The sequence below is a fragment of the Felis catus genome, chromosome A3 (genome assembly GCF_018350175.1).
Source record: "Felis catus isolate Fca126 chromosome A3, F.catus_Fca126_mat1.0, whole genome shotgun sequence".
NCBI classification, from domain to species: domain Eukaryota; kingdom Metazoa; phylum Chordata; class Mammalia; order Carnivora; family Felidae; genus Felis; species Felis catus.
Genome location: NC_058370.1, coordinates 84089642 through 84100144, shown reverse-complemented (window position 1 = coordinate 84100144; position 10503 = coordinate 84089642). Strand labels below are relative to the sequence as shown.

The 10503-nt window shown below is 37.5% G+C and overlaps 1 long non-coding RNA gene across 1 annotated transcript; it reads right to left on the bottom strand.

The window, feature by feature from the left end:
* Window positions 1–1008: 1008 nt before the first annotated feature.
* On the bottom strand, window positions 1009–9653 carry LOC111559827. The gene is made up of 2 exons (XR_006595643.1): window positions 7318–9653; window positions 1009–7132 (listed from the first exon to the last, which is right to left on the bottom strand). It is a non-coding gene; the product is annotated as an uncharacterized LOC111559827 (long non-coding RNA).
* Between the last annotated feature and the right edge of the window lie 850 nt (window positions 9654–10503).

The following is a 10503-nucleotide window of genomic DNA, read 5'->3' as shown; positions in this document are numbered from 1 at the left end:
CATTTCCTTTGCCTAAATTATTTCATCTCGGTTGCTTGCACTGGAGTAGAGACATTTCTTCTGAGTACTGTGTAGCTTTCACATTTTATGTGCATTTCATCAGGCAAATGTCAAATTTGCTAATAACAAGAAAATCTCCTCATTTTTAATCATGCCACTCCTGTTGCATGGGGGTGGGGGGGTGGAGAAGGGGGTGGAGGAGGGAACATAAATGCATTGAGCAGTCTGACCAAAAGAAGAAGGAGAAAAATGCTTATTTGGGTTTTAAAATGACACATGCTCGGTTCTATCAATGTCTGCGTCAGTGCATCATTAAATTCAGGATTTCAGGAGTTAATAGAAACTTGGTTATATTAGGGATGCTTTTCCAAGCCCAGGTTTGAAGCAGCATAATTATGTTCAACTGCTGTTGTTTGGAAAGGGCGAACAGCATCTTAGGCACAGAACAATGAAATTACAGCTGAGATTTAGGTTAGCAAAAGCCGTCTTCTCCAGGCTTTTATGATTCATTATTTCCCATTAAATACAGTATTAGAAGCATACACTGGATAGCTCATGGTTGCTGCTCTCGGAGCACATTATCTATATTACACAGGTCTGGGGAGCAGAATTAGAAAACTTTGGGGGAATGAGCAATATGTGTTTGCTGATAGAAGTACCATATGGCTCATCTTCTTCAATTGCTTTCATTGCGACTCTGATGCTGGAGAAATTAAAGTTTTATTTGATGTGGCACAGCTTAATGAACTGTCTTCTGTTAGGAAAATTGAATATGTTTCCTGTTATTTGAGCACAGAGCCTCCATGGTTTGGCTGATGAGGGATGCATTATGTATTGTTTATTTAGCATTTTGAAAACAAAAGCAAGATATTGAAGGTAAAATTGATTACTGCTGGATTGCATTATATAATCAAGTTTTCTCCTTTTAAATTTCCCTTCACAATCCTTTTGTAGTGTTTTCATATGAGATTGTTGCATGGTTTTTTGTTTTTCAGAAATACACAGGGCTTGGTTTTTATCAAGATACCTTTATTTGTAAACAAGCCACAGGAAACTCTAAACTCAGTAGTGTTCTATTTGTAAAGTTCGAAGGAGAATGTTTGGGGATAATGAACATATTCAGCTTGTGTGAATCTAATTGCAAAACTTCCAGTTTACCCCCAGTTGGTTTAGGGAATCCAACATTTGCTAGTTGAAAGGGGGATGTCATTCTCTTTTGTCTGAAAGAGACCACTTCAGGACATGCTGGGGAGGGGCCATAAGGAAGGGAAGAGTTTCTTAATATTTGGAAATACAAACCTCAAAATATCAAATGTAAGATTTTTGAGTTAGTTGTAGGTAAATGAAGAGACCACATTCAACCTGTGAATTAAAAGAAAAAAGGAAGCGTATACGCCATGAATTTAGATTTTCTTTTTTTTACTAAATAAATCGGATTAAAGAAACCGATCAAAAATACACTTACACGATGAGAAACCTGGCACGTCAATCCATGTGAATGGTCTCCCTTCCCTGAAGGAATCTGCAAAGAGATTCATTTAGCATTTTGTTTAATTTCCCCATTTTTGTTTTGGATCTGATTGTTTTAGAAATATGAAATCTGACTGATCTCTAAATGATTTTACACCGAATGTAAAATCATCTAATTGCTGTTTCTCTCATTTTCCAGTGAGAAATAATCCTCATATGTGCTGATGACTCAAGCACACGAACCGGCAACAAGCAAGTAGGATAAAAAATAGTTAAAATGAATCAACATTTATCTGGAAGATACAGTCCTGACCCTAAAAAAAAGGAAAAAAAAAAAAAAAGAGTCATTTATCTTCTGTGTCCTGTGATGTTTTGAAGATTCTGGCAAATATGGCAATTAAACAAACTTCTCTCACAATCTAAATACTGTCTGTTCAAGAGAGGCTTCCAATGTTTATAGCTCATAAGTAAAGAAAAAAAAAAAAAAAAACTCTGGTATTTTACCAAGAGTAGTGCTCTTGAAAATGTCTCCGAACAAAGTGTTTAAGCAAAACTTTGGCCACGGATATTCTCAATTCCTCATTCTTCCTCTGATTTTTTTTCAGTGAGGTATTTTCATAGTCTATCATTATCTTCCCTTTCTTGAAATTAACAAATTAATTTCAAAAAATTAACGCCTGACTATGACCTGGTCATACAAACTTCCTTCAGAAACAGTTGAGAAGAAAACATCACATTTTTATGAACCCCATCTCCTGCCAGGGGCCTCAGAGGAGGAACACCATTATGCATTGTTATCAGCGTGGTGTAATTTGACTGTTGACAAAGTATCCGTGGCAGTGAGAATGAGCGCAGTTAGAAGGGTGGCGGATTGTAATCAAGAAGATGCTTAGCTGTGCAACACTGCATCTTGAGCAGATTTGAATCAACATTGCCTTAAGGGGACACACACACATACCAAAAGAAAAAAAAAATCCATTAATTTTTAGAGGAAAATTAGAGTGGCACTTGATGAAGTAAAATTTGACATGCGTTAATTGCTCCGCAGCTCTCCTAATTAGAGATTTTCAAATTCTTTTACTGCTGTCACCATGATGGCACATTGTCTTGCTGGACAAATACTGAAATTGCAGACTCGTTTCATCGGGAAGTTTTATGGAGGAAGATTGGACCGTGTCCTCTAGTCTACTTCCAAAAGGTGGACAGCTGGAGAGCAAAGAGGGGTTTTCGGCATTACCTTCACCAAAGATAAAAATAGGCTTGTTAAAACAGTTTCTGTTACAAGACTTAATGTAAAGGAAGTAGGTGCTGATGCGATTTTCTTAAACAGGCGGAAATGTTCCTTTGATACTCATGCCTCTGCTGCATATGAAATATTTCAGGTGGGAAGAAAAAAAACCAGTGAAATGCTGCATTATAGACACGTTCTCATATTTCTACTTACAGTCTTCAGAAATCAGAGAAAGGGGATTTTGAAAGGCCATGTCACATTTTTCCCAGGTCTGAAGTGGAGGGCAACAGCATCTCTGGTCCCCCTTCTTACCTAATAGTAATGATGCTGCTCTTTGGCCCTCAGGATGGCACCAAATATGATCCCATAATAATTTTGGTTTCCCTTTTTCAACCCCTCCGTCTAGCCCTTGAACCTCTCTTAATTCATTAACATATCGAGTTTTTTCAATTTTCTATTTTCTTGCAATAACAATATTAATGCCGGGGTGAAAGCTTGATTGGAGCTAAATTACTTGTTACCTGCTGGCATTTATTTATATGGCATTGAATTATAAAGCTTTGCTATTGTCATGCCTTGGGCGAATTGTTTATGACACCAGTAATAGGAGTAATTGTTATTGTTGAAATTACCTGTCAGCTACCCATAGCAGTGGCCCTTGTCCCACTGACAAATAGTGACAAGGGAGAGGTATCCTCCATGCGTCCCCCTGATGGCTTCTCCTCTGATAATAAGAAGTGCAGGGCCTCTGATAATTTGCCTGTCACTGTTGAGCGCAGCTCAGAGAGAGTTAGCCAAATTGTTGTCATTCACTTTGACAAAGACAGCAAGATGCTCCTGTGCAAGAGGAGGATTATCAAAATAAATGAAATCGCTTACACACCCTTTGTTTGTTTGGCTCAAGAATTGCCTGGCTTTGTATGAGGTTGTGAGATCAGGGTCCGGTTCTGGGAATACCTCTGTTCATTCTAAGATGAGGATCCCCGGGAAGAAAAGGCCCTTCAGAAGACTCACTATTTTGCAATTTGATTAGCTATTTAGAAATTATTTTCAGACATAAAGAAAAAGTCAATAAAATTGTAACAAGAAGTCTGTGGACGTGTGGGCGAATGCATTAGTTTAAAGCACATGTGAAATCCACACCTTTTCTCTCCTGCCTTCCTTTTATCCCTCTTTTTTGTTTTTGATCCACGCAGGCATTCAAATTCAGTAAGTGTGCAAAAATGCACAAATTTCCCAGGTGCGATCAAGTTTTCTTTAAAACTGTAGAAATCTGCATCTTTGACTCTTAAAGCCTTTCAAGATTATACAGTCAAATTTAGGATTATTATTTCAAATGGCTGTTTCCTTTCCATAAATTATCTTTTATTTATGTAATATCTTCATGTGTAAAGAGATAAATGAAACGTAGTTCCAGGTATGAAGCATCAATTATCACAGGCTAACAGAGGAAGCAAAACGACTCTGTTATTGCCAGAGCTCCAATATAAATATTTGCATTTTAAAACCCCTTGGTTGCAGCCTGTGAACCTGTCGTAGAGGAGAGAGGGGGACATGGGAGTGGGGGATGGGGTCTGGGACTGTCCACATCTGACAGAGAACTACTTTAAAGTAATCAAACCTTTGCTCTTATAAAAACCAAAATCATTCTCACCATTGCACAAAAAGCATCATTTCACGCTAGGAAAATTCTTATTTTTAAGGGGCCGGTGAGGTTATTCCTCATAGATCTTGACAAATACTTTCTGTTATAAGACGTTGAAAAGAAAAGATATAACTAGGATAAATGTAAAATATTGGCTCCTTATAGGATAGTAATCATCTGTTTATTGGTCTCTACCAGACAAGTAATGACCAAGCCCAGCATTAAGTGCCAGCAACATTGCCTTGGGCCCTTCCCCTCCTAACACTGGCCATCATCTGATTAGAGAACCTCAAAGAAGTCACTATTGCATAATTTTCTGGGTCTTAACAGTGCAGGTTGGCTGGCAGGAAAACTACCTAGGAGGGTTGATAAAGCAACAGTGAAACATGATTTTATTTACCCCACTTACACCGTGCTCTCTGAAAAAAGTCTCTGAGTATCGCAGACGCTGGTGGCTGCACAAGGAACCTAAAATTGGTTCAAATAGGAATTGTGGGAGATGTGGGGGAGGCAGCGGGGCTGGGGGAGGGGGGCAAGACAGGAAAAGTAAAATTATCCATCTCTTAAAGCTTTCCATGAGCTGCACCTAGAAGTAATTAACAACATTGTTATGGGCATCTAGACCTTTTCTTAGGTGTTCTGTATTTAAAGCAGGTAAGTTTCTGGCAGTGCTAAAATCATAGATGCAAAAACATGATGATGGGAATAGAATGAGTTTTTAATTCCTAATAATAATGAAGTCGACGAAAGGCAACCGCTCACTGGTTAACCATGTTGAATGTCCCTGATTAACAAGTGGAAGGCAGTGACATAATTAAGAGGTTATCGGTAGTAATAAAAATGCTCAAACCTGTCTTGGAATGTGATCCCTTTAACAGATAATTTTTAAGAATGTAGCATGTCCTTGCTTTCTCTGTCGAGACACATGTTAGTGATCCCAGGAGGGAAAATAAACATACGTTTTTAAATGAAGATATTTAAAATGTACCCCATATTTCAGCGTGTTGCTGTAACCTGGTCTTTTTTATGTTCCTCCTATAAAACCTAAATTAAGCCTCTTAGGAGTGGTTTTGCTGTAGGCTTCGTCTAAAAACACAATACATTTTAAATGGTTCCAGTACTTGAGCGCACTTTAACATGTGATCACTACCGTGCATTCTCTTCCCCCCTCTTCCAAGCAGCAGGCTTTTAAAAGGATGAGCCTTCTTTAAAATTTAGCTTCATCTGAAATGTAAACTTTTAACAAATAGTAATTGCTCCTGTAGCTCTATTGATAAAGTGACTGGCAGCAAATCTTTTCTCTCTCGCGCTCTCTCTCCGTCTCTGTCTCTGTCTCTTTCTCTCTCTCTCTCTCTCTCTCTCTCTCTCTCGTAACATTTTGAAACACCCATCAGTGTCAAAGGAAACTGCACACGTCTCCTTTGCTGCTCTAAATAAGGCTCAGCAATGTTAAGAAAAATGTCAGAAAAAGCTCAGTGGATTAAAGTAACATTTCTGCACCATGTCACGGAGAATGGCAGGGCAGACTGGTCTGCATAATTCTGAAAGATATCTCGTGTAAAATGCTTACTCTAGAAACCAAATGAAATTTTATTTGGAAAGATTTAAGATTGTATTTGATAACATACAACATCCAGTTGTTTTTCTAGATCCTGTTATTCCTTAAGATGCCTTTGGTATGTATTTTTTAAATCAGAACGATAATACACTCTTCTCTTTGTAACATGTTTCTCCACCCGTGTGCAGCGTTAAAATACATTTCAGACTCTTCAAAGCATTTTTCTTTTCTTTCTCAAATTCCTAGGATGTTCATTCAGTGAAAGCAGTAAAAACGCTGCGCTTTTGCGCATGCAAATTTATTGAGCTAATCAGTCCTTTTTCACCTTAAATAAAATTTGTATATAGCTTTGGAGATTCTCAGAACCGTTTGCTTATAGATATAAAAAATAGAGAGAGAGCATTTACATTTCATTCATGTATTAAAAATAAATTACTGGCTTGAGATTTTTAGTTTTGTTCTATTTTTTTAAAGAATATTCAATAATTGCAAAAGAGTATAACGGTAATAACATATCTCATAGTATCATAAGTATGTAATTAAAACTTAACAGTTAAAAAAGAAAATAATGCACGGATTCATTACTGGATACCAACAGACACAGCAAAATTAGTTTTACAGAAACAAGGTAAATCTCAGCTGATTTTAAGTATAAACTTTTTCAAAATGGCTTAAAAATGAATTTAGACAAATTTGTCTCTTAACCTTTAAAGATTTCCTGCCTGTTTCTGTATGTCCTTTATTACATTAATTTTTTATTTAAATTACACCATTAACTGGATATGAATTTATCAAGAATACATGTATTGATTTATAAAACAGTACCATTAATTATTATAATAGCTAGATGTAGCTGATATTACAAAGCCATTTAAAGGTTTTTAATATAACTTGGACATACATAGATAGATAGACATTATGGACAAGACTACAATTTAAACTGGCTACTAGCAGTTAATGAAATCCTTGATTTATATTCTAGTTTAGAGATTGATTATATTGTTGCTTTGTAAAACTATTTATATTATGCCATTTTTCAAAGGATGTCTCAATAAAAAAGCTAAATAAAATATTCAGTCAATTCCCAAAGCAGATTTTGTTTTCTATATTTTAAATGCTAGTGAAAATAATTGATTGTGTGTGTTCCAAGCTTTGTCATTTCCATTCCAGAGGTGGCTTTCTTGATGGGAGCCTCGTTTGCAATGCACACTTTCACACACTCTTGATCCTTGCAGAAACAAACCCCTTCTCTTTATTTCATTACCAACATCGTTCCCCGCCACCCCCCCCCCCAAAAAAAACAAACCCATGTATATTTCACAAAACCCGCACATCAGGACACATAAGTCTTTTTGGCATCTTTTATGTTATGCATTTTTTTTTTCCTTAAGGTTGTGGAAAACTGGGACTTACCCCAAAGCCGCAAAGCAGGCAATCACGAAGAGTATTTGGGTAAGAATGCAATCTGAAGAGAAAAAAAGAAAAATGAGGAAGAATATAAGCAAATAACTGTAACACTTTCAAATTACTTTTCAAATGATAATTAGCCAATGCATAGATTGAAAGTTAAATTCTTTTCACATTGTACTTGGTTTGGGTCTCCTAGTCTCTTTATTTATATCACTTTTCCTTGCCTGGCAACATATGTTACCGATTTATTATAGTATTTTTACTGTTAGCAGACAAATCTAAAGGCTAGCTGAGAAGGCTAGCTTCATCTGATGACTTTCACAACAACTGCAGGGCATCCTTGAGGGTGAGCCAATAGGCTCTTTTGAAGCTATAATACTATTAACCATTTTGATGCCGAAATATTCCTTATGGCTAAAGTTGTTTCTCTTTTTGTAGGTGCTCTGGGTTTTGCATATACAAAAGTTTAATGTAAATGATTTGTTTAGTAAATATTTCACTAGCCTTCTAAGCACTTTCTTCCATGTGTCCTAAGTTGCATAAAAGCCACATGAATGCTTTGGTTTCTTTATTTTCCCTTTCTTTTACAGGACACTGAAATCTGGACACACATTTATAAGTAAACAGCTATCAAGCATCAACTTAAGTTGTCACTTCCCCCTCCCCCACGCCATTAATTTTCTGCTATGCTACTAAAAGAAACAAATAATCTTTTAGAGTTTCAATGATCACATCTCTGATATATGTACAGTCCAGAGAAGTAAAGTTCAAGCAAGAGAGATTCTTTTTGACTAAGAATCTGAAATTACTTGGCAAATTAAAGGTGCCGTTTGTTATGGCCATTTCAATGGCTACGTGGTACTAGCCAAAGGTTTATGCCTTTTAATACGTACACATGAAAATGTTTTCGAATTGTATTTGTTGACTAAAGCTATTCATTTGAAAGCTGCCGAATAACAAACTTCCCTCTTTGATCACCTGTAATTGACCTCAGACCAAATTAGCCAGTTACTTGAATTTAAAATCTTGTTTAAAAACAATCTCTTTCTCCACTTAAATGTCCCACGTGGCGTTCACTTCCAACTTCAGGTACATTTTATAGACTTTCTTCTGAGCATGCATGGCTTAAAATTTTAGAAATTAAATCTCAAATTTTGGAAGCCAGTGTTTCTGGTCTACAAGGTCCAGCTCAGCCACTAAAATTTTAATGTAATTTTGATATTAGAATTCAGCCAATAAAACCGAGATTATTCATGGCCACACTTAGGGGTCTCACTATCCAGAAAGTGCATTTTGAGGACCTGGAATGCACCCTGCACCTCTGAGATGCAGAAGGTGCCTAAGAGGTATTGTCTGTCCAAACACACCTAGCACAGTAGACGGTCTTCAACCCATAGCCATAACTTTCCAACGTGTTTCAGAAAACACCGCCAACTTGGTTTTAAGATATTTGCATGTAGAATTTGCTTTTGGAACAGGTGGTGAAATAACTACAATCCATCTCACCGTTCAGCTAATTCTATTTTTCCTTGATTAAAAGTTCGCAGATCTTCATCATTTATGCTTCAGTATACTGGCCATAAATTTTATTTTAGTATTAATTATAATCCCAGCACAATAAGTACATTTTATATTTATTCATATATAGATATGCAGCTTCGTCTTAGTCTAATGTCAGTTAATCTTTAAGTGGGTTTATTGTTAATACCTATTGTCAGATATTTACGGTATTTATTTCTCTTTTGTCCCCAGGAGGCATCTTATGGTGACTATAGGTAATTTTAAGTCAGAAGCAATTATGATCAACAGGACATGAGCTTCAGAGAATGAGGCCAACTTTCTGAAAGCATAAAGGCACAGCAATTCTGAAAGTGATTGTGTGTAGGGTTATCAATACCCAAGTGACTCAGTGCTAGTCCTGTCATTCCATGAATGACTCTATCCGAAAGGCAGTGAGGAGGACAAGTCAATCTAAATATTAATTTTCTCATAAAAAAAAATGAAGGGAGACAACGCCATAGAAGGCCCTGCAGTTTCCTTCTTCAAAAAATTATACTCTTGAACAAAAATTGAATCTTCAGCAGGATTTTATCCCCATATGTAGAAGCATGCCAACTGTGAGTATGGCGATCCAAGCTCCTTGATGCTTTTTTTCCTTCTAGACTAGGTCCTCCACTCCACGACACAGTGCCCTTGGTAGAGGCCATGGGCCTGCTTCTCTGCTTCTCTTAATCTGCCCTGTCCACCCACCACATCCTCTCTCCCTCCACCACCTTAAAACAGGTGCTTTTTAAAAACCTGAATTTAAAAATACAGGTTCCTCTGGCTTCCTGACCGGGGCTCCGTCATTGTCATTCTGTAATGTATCTAAATGGCCCCTTACAGCAACTGGTCCAAGGCTAAGCTGGGATCCCCACTTCTCTGTTGTTCTCTCACCTCCACCCCGACCCCCAAGGGCCACCCCCCTGCTTTCTGTTTTGTCCATCACCTCAGTTCTTTTCCCTTGTTTCTGACCTGCACTTTTTCTGGATCAGACGCAGGCAGGTTGAGAGGTAATGAGAACCAGATGGACATAGCACAGAAATTGCCCAAATGGGTATGAGAATGTGGGGAGCTGTCAGGCATGGAGAGAAGCTGGAATTTTTCAGCAATAAAATGGGATTTATCGCCACTCTACCACAGTCATTGCCGACAACCGTTTACCTTGACAGAAACCCCATTCCAACAGGCCACGCCGATGCAGATTCTTTTTTCCCAAAGAGTGATGATTGGTATTTGTTCTAAGGCTCAAATGGCCTGCACTAAAGGTGAAGCATTAGGCCAAAGTCCTGTATTCCCCACTGAGGCAAATGAACCTGCTAAAATAAGTTCCTTCCACAATGGCTGTGTAATTGAAACCAGAAAGTGAGAGAATTTGATAAATTGCTTGACCCTGAAGGAATGTTAAGGTCATAAATTTTCATTGCATTTTTTCTCTCTCTTTTTTTTATTTTTATATATTGATTATATTTAGTATTTGCTTCAAAATTCAACAAGCTTACAGATCATCAGTTGTGGCCCCAGGGGAGAGCACAGTAAATCATCAATTAAGAGGGCAGGGGCCATTCTCGCCTCATCTTCCAGAGAGGACTGTCAGCTCCTCAGTATGCCAAGGACAGTCATGGAGGTGTCTTACATCTCAGAATTATT